Source organism: Gasterosteus aculeatus, chromosome Y, assembly GCF_964276395.1.
Source record: "Gasterosteus aculeatus chromosome Y, fGasAcu3.hap1.1, whole genome shotgun sequence".
Taxonomy (NCBI): domain Eukaryota; kingdom Metazoa; phylum Chordata; class Actinopteri; order Perciformes; family Gasterosteidae; genus Gasterosteus; species Gasterosteus aculeatus.
In genome coordinates, this window is record NC_135709.1 from 8,100,709 (window position 1) to 8,107,202 (window position 6,494).

The window sequence follows — 6,494 nt, forward strand, 5'->3', positions numbered from 1 at the left end:
GAGTATGACTCCAGGGAAAGAATACCCATCCTGCGTTCCGGCCAGTATGATGGCACTACCCCGTGGAGGGAAGTCTTGCACCGGTTTGAGAGCTGTGCGAAGGCGAACCGCTGGACTGAAGAGACCAAGGGCATTCAGTTAAAATTCTGCCTGGTGGGTGCGGCAGGAGCCATTGTCCACAGGAACCCACGGTCAGTTTAGTGGGATTAGGGCCGCCTGGTGGAGGAAGTCGAAATTGCCTATGGTCCATCCTCAGAACATGCCGCTGCAGTGGCTGTCGAGTTGAGACAGCGTGTCCTCAAACCAGGTGAATCTCTCTACATGACATATATGAAAGAGTGTCTGTAGCCTACAGTGACAGGACTGAAAAAGAGCAAGATGCCATAGGTGTAGAGGTTTTCAATCATGCTATTGGGGATACACAGATTGTACAGAAGTTGTTGGAGAAGCGGCCCCACACACTAGCCCAAGCCTACGACATTGCCCGCCGTTATGAAACCACCAAGCGGGCAGCGTCACAGGTAACCAGCTTCACGCACACAGGGGTACGTGGTTTGTCTGAGCAAAAGCCCCGTACAGCTGTGGTGAGGGAAAGAGTGGATGTGGATGTTGTGGAGGCTGCTCCGAAAGCGAGTTTCAAATCAGCCACACCGGAACGCCAGCGAGTCCCAGTCCCGCAGAAAGGATATAAGGATTTTAAATGGGAAGAAATTCGCTGTCATAACTGTTCTGGAATTGGTCACATGAAAAGAAATTGCCCTTCTCCAAGGAAGACTACGAGGGGTCAACCTCCAGCTGTTCTCCGTCACGACCCCGAGCCCGCTGTGCTTCACTTTAGAACCCACAATCAGGAAATGAGCATCCATCTGAAAATCAATGAGCTGGATGTCTGTGCTGTGCTAGACCGTGGAGCGCCGAAAAGTGTGCTGTCCTTGCATCACTACAATGCCATCCACCCTGACGTCTGAACCCCACTACAACCATCAGCTGGGAAGACGTTGCTGGGTGTTGGGCCCTGTGATGTTCCGGTGATTGGCGAGGTTCACGTTCCGGTCCAGATCAACAACCGGCAGCTGAGCGTGCATTTCTTGGTGGCTGACATCACAAGCGAAGAAGTCCTTCTGGGTCATCCGTTCCTCACCCAGGCCCAAGCACGCCTTGATTTTGGAAATAGCCACATCCTACTTTTTGGTGAGGAAGTGTCATACTTCCACAGCATGGGCCTGTCAAGGACGCAGGTGGTGAGAGTTGCCAGGACGGTGGTGGTCGAGGCTGGATTTGAGTATGTAGTCCGAGGGAACACCCGTCAAAGAGACCATTTCCCAGGCGAAGTGACAACAACTACATACAAAGTGAGGATCTGCCCACACTTGGGTAACGGCGGTTTAAAAACTACAGCTCAGTAAACTGTCCGTTTGCCTCCTCGGGGCTGTAGACCGTCACTGGCGCCGTGTTTTCCGTGGCAGGTCTGTTGTGCAGGCGGCTCGTGTGTGTGTGGCGACCGTACAATCCACCCGAGACCCCGCCAACAACGCCGTCCCCTCCGTCCGACGTGAGCTCTACGGTGGCGGATTTCCACCTCATCATCAGCCAGCGCACTTTGTCTCGATTCCAGCAGCTGTAAAAACAACAATGAATCAGTACTGTGCGATGCGTACGGACACAACACATCGATCAATGCACCTGAAACAAGTCAGCAAATAAACTCTGACCCGCTTTCTTCTCGCTCGACTCCGCGCTGAATCCTTCGCAGCTTCCGCTCGCAATGAGTGTTCCGCCTGAACCTGAAGCTCCTGCGTCCCGTCTCAAAATACGTCTCACAGGCGGCTGGAAAACAATTAAATGAGTGTGGTATGAATACAAAAAGAAAATCAAACGCAAGTCACAGTAACATTTAACAAGGAAGGAGAAACAGTGTCACTTACACACAATGACGTCGTCTAAATCTGGACTTTTCCCGGAGCAAATACGAGGTCACCGCCTCATTATGAGGCGAGATTAGTCTGTGAAAACAAAATGTACAGTTATGATCGGTATCCATCCTATGGTATCTATACGTATATATTCCTTTATACCGCAGAATGAAAGCATATTCTTTAAATCTTACCCTTGCTCCGGTTCGTGGCGCCTGTAGTTCGTCTCGGAGTTGAGAAGACGGCGCACCGCTTCCTGTAAACGACACGGCAAAGAAAACACACTTTAATAAAGCGGGTTCTGCTCACTTGTAGGGCTACTAGGCTACTCTTAGCTTAGCTTGAAGCTATGCTACTTTTAGCTTAGCTTGCAGTCATCGAACGTATTCTTACCGCTATCGTGGGATTGTGCGCCCGTCTCCTCTTCTTTGAGTCGGTTCCTCTGATCTATGGACAGAAACCCGCAGAGTCCCGAACGCTCCAGTGGAGCGAACCGCTCGTTGATATCGGCAGTTTGTTGTTGGAGTTGACGAGACGATCCACTGGGAGCATTCAGCAGCTTCTTCTCGTCTGTCTGCGGACTGGCCGAAAGTTGGTGACCGCGGAGAGGAGTTGAAGGCGAGTTGAACGCGAGACGTCGTCCCGCCATTATTCACGAACCAGCAAAAACCAAACAAAGGAACTGGAGATACAGTTCTTCTGAATATAGTAACACACTGTTTGCATGCTCGTCTTGCAAGTACTGCTGTATCAGTCATGCCTATGACCTCACACGTGATTGGACGAGGAGTCTAAGGGTCCTCCAATCACATACGAGGTTATTGTTATACGGAAGGACCAGTATTTTAGGAAGACAAATGGTTGTTTTGGTGTCAGCAGAACGACTTTCCCTAGAAAACTGTACAGTGGTGCCTCTTCTCCATTCCACCAGACACTCTTGAGTCTGACATACATGCAATGTTACAATGTATCATCAGATGTACCCTTGTGTCACTGAGGTTGAATGTTTTGCCATGACATGTAAACGGGTAACATATATGAATGTAACTATCTCAATCGATAGATGAAGAGCAGATAGGTCAGCATATGTTTATGCTAAGTGGTGTGGAAACACTAACAGTTTTGAGGAACCCATCCTTGATCCTCTAGCAGAACTACGACCAGCCATTATAAAGCAGTTTATAGTTGTTAATGTTGGGTCAGAGGGTACGGCATTGAAACATGTTCTTGCACAAGTTTCCTGGCTTCATCTCCACCCGGACAGACATTTTTATGGAAAGCCAATAGAAGTTTGGGGCTTGCAGGGAACAGACACGTCATACCCAGCATCATTCTGCCAGTTGAGCGCATTGCTAGAAGATGTGTGGTTAATACATCCTCTGTGCATTTAAGTAAGACCAAAGAAAAGGTCACTGTAGTCCTGCCACTATGCACTGTAGTTGAGCTCTAGGAGACTGATCTCTGCAGACCCCTCATGCTGATTCAAATGTTGTTTGCATGGAATGCTCATTTTTCCTTGATTAAAACAAATTTTTTAAAGAAGTTATTTTGTGTATCTTTTTTACATAACATTTGCCATTGCTAATGGCGTACACAGTAATCTAGCATATTTGAATTAAATAAATCAATTCAAGCTAAAATGTAAGAGTCTATAATTAGGCTACTGAGCCTGATCTATTTGTACCAGAGATTTTCTTACCTTTTAAAAAAATGTCACCTGGGCTAAAACTCCCTCTGCGACCCTGTTTTGCATTTGTATAGCTCACAGCATTTTCATTTACATGTCAAAGCCTCCCCTAGAAATAGGAGGAGGGGGGTCATGGGGGGACAACTGCCAAGGGAGGCCCACGTCAATTTCTGACAATTTACGGCAGTTTTCGGCGTTGCCCGCAAATTGCCGCAAACCTGAAATTCCACGACAATTTACAGTGCCGCATACTGCCAAAAATCCCACTTTTCATGCAGTGAGAGCGGGTTGAGGGTAGGTTTCTTCAGGAGGGGGTTGACTCTTGCCTCCTTCAGAGAATTGGGAAAACAGCCAGATAACAGAGCGTTGTTAATGAGACAGGTGAGGAACGGCAGAAGGTCAGGTGCGATAGATTGTAGAAGATGTGATGGAATGGGGTCAAGAGGGCAGGTGGTCGGACGGGCAGAGGTTACTAGGGTAAGAATTTGGTTAGGAGAGAGGGCGGTGAAAGAGGAAAGTGAGGGCGAAAGAGGTGAGGTCGGTGGGACGTGAGAAGTAGGAAGTGGGTTTGAGAAGGAGGAGCATATGTCAGCTATTTTCTTGGTGAAGTAGTTGACAAAGTCTCCCGGAAGAAGGGGGGAGGAGGGGCAGGGGGTTCGAGGAGATTGGAGAAGATCGAGAAGAGTTTTTTGGGGTTAGAAAATGAAGAATCAATTCTGGATTGGTAGAAAGAGCTTTTGGCAGCAGAGATAGAAGCAGAAAACGAGGAGAGATTGAAATTTAAGCAGGTCATCAGGTCGTTTATATTTACGCCATCTCCTTTCCGATGCTCGCATGGTGGCTCTCATGGCACGCACCGGTTGAGACAGCCACGGAGCCGGAGGGGATTTGCCAGTCCGTCGTGTCGTAAGAGGGCAGAGAGAGTCTAGAGAGGAGGAAAGAGTTGAGAGGAGAGTCTCTGCAGCAGCGTTCGGATGCAAGAGTGAGAAGGAATCAGTTGAAGGGAGAGCTGATAGAACAGAGGATGACCTGGTGTAAGACCAAAATGAAAGTGGTCCATCACGATCAGTTGAAGCCATATCGCAGCTGCGAACAACTGGATAAAACCTGGGCCATGGAGCTGGCCAGGGTCTGGGCACCGGCGGAGGTACCAAACCCAGTCATGGACATGGACTCTGCAGACTTGGGGCTGTCTGGCCTGTTCTCCAGCAGAGAGAATGGGTGGCTCACTGAGTCCATTAGATTCATGGACTGTTCCAGTTAAGATATTTTGCTGTACCACGTATACAAGACACAGGTTAGCGTTATTTTCTGTCGAGTTCTTCTTAAAAAAATTGAGGATTGTAAACTGATGATTTTGGGGAATGTTTTCCTGTAAACTGGGATATTTTAGTTTGAGTTGCTCTTACATACTCTGGTTGAATAGGTGGTATTTTGACTAGAAAAGGAATTGTGTAATACATGGATGTCTTGCCAAGGATTGTAATGCCCCACGTTCTGTGTGCCCACACAACAGCCTACAAATGTTGTATATGTGTTATATATATATATGTACACTGTATAACTACGCCAACGACTGTTGTACCCTCTGATAGACTGTGGAAGACGGTTGCCCAGACCACCTTTCCTTTCACTGCAAATGTGTGCGATGTGCAAAAAGAAGAGGGGCAAGGCTGAATTACATGTTGTATGTGTGCTGGAGTGGCATTAAGTTAGGTAGCTGCCATCCAGAGTGGTGGTAGTGTTGTAAAGTGGTGCGGCCCCTTTAAGAGCAGCACGCATGGAGCAGGTGTGAGCGAGAGAGAGTGGGAGAGGAGGAGCAGAGTTTTTTTGTTAATGTTTTGGGTGGATGTAGGGACAGGAGAAACCCATGTGCTGTAACCTGTAACCCCGAAGTATTACCAACAGACAATACTTGGCCCTGGAGCAGAGAACGAAGTCTCCCCTGCAGTCTACAACTACGGTCAGAGACGGACAGGCAGGAAAGGTTAACACAGCCTTCCAGTCAATTAGGCTAATTGAGAGAAACCAACTGGCTGGGGGTTCTGTCACGTCTAATTGAACATTCTGTATCCTACACAGTTATGATAATAATTCACATACATTCTTATATAACGTCAACACTGTTGTCGTGTGGATGTAAACAATTATATAATCAAGTGCTGACATTAATGTACACATTTAGGCGGTTACATATATATTTTGTCCCCTGTCCCAAACCAGGAATGAACTAACCCACTTGTCAGTCAATTTGGGGAAACGGCCCTTCCTTTTCACACCTGTGTAATTATTGTTACTGAACGAACAAATTATAACCAGGTTGTTGTGAAGCAGTTTAACATTATTTTGCTCTTCTGTAAAGTTAACAAACATGCCAACTTTACTGCACTGTAAATGTATTTAAGTCATTAAGCTAACGTTAGTGGTTTTATGTCGTCATGTTCACATTTTTGTATTCTATGACAGATTTTTTTAATACTACTGCAGAAATGGAGACTGTTACCAAATGCTCTCCATTTCAATCTGATTACACCAGTTGTCTGAATTCAGAGCCATTGACAAAGCAGCCAAGAGTCCTTTTAACATAGTTGCATTGGATTGGATGACTTAGAGCTCCAGGAATGAGTTTATACTATCATATATAGATCAGTTGAGATATGACCACCCTGTTAGTGGATGTAGAATAAGATATTTGTGAACATAGAATTAATATTAATTTAATTTGGTGGATGTTCAATTGGGACCTAAAGCTTTGGATGTACAGTGCGTAATACTCAATCTTGCTATTTCAGGGTGCTATGGAATGCCGTTTTAGTCAAAAACTAAATACATAAATAAATACATGAAATATGCATTTGAAATACATCATGAAATAAATAAATGAGGCAATAAAT

At 46.3% G+C, this 6,494-nt stretch overlaps 1 long non-coding RNA gene across 1 annotated transcript; it reads right to left on the minus strand.

Annotated features, from left to right (window-relative positions):
• Positions 1 to 318: 318 nt before the first annotated feature.
• LOC144390937 (uncharacterized) lies at positions 319 to 2,624 on the minus strand. The gene is made up of 4 exons (XR_013454766.1): positions 2,108 to 2,624; positions 1,926 to 2,003; positions 1,713 to 1,827; positions 319 to 1,618 (listed from the first exon to the last, which is right to left on the minus strand). It is a non-coding gene; the product is annotated as an uncharacterized LOC144390937 (long non-coding RNA).
• Between the last annotated feature and the right edge of the window lie 3,870 nt (positions 2,625 to 6,494).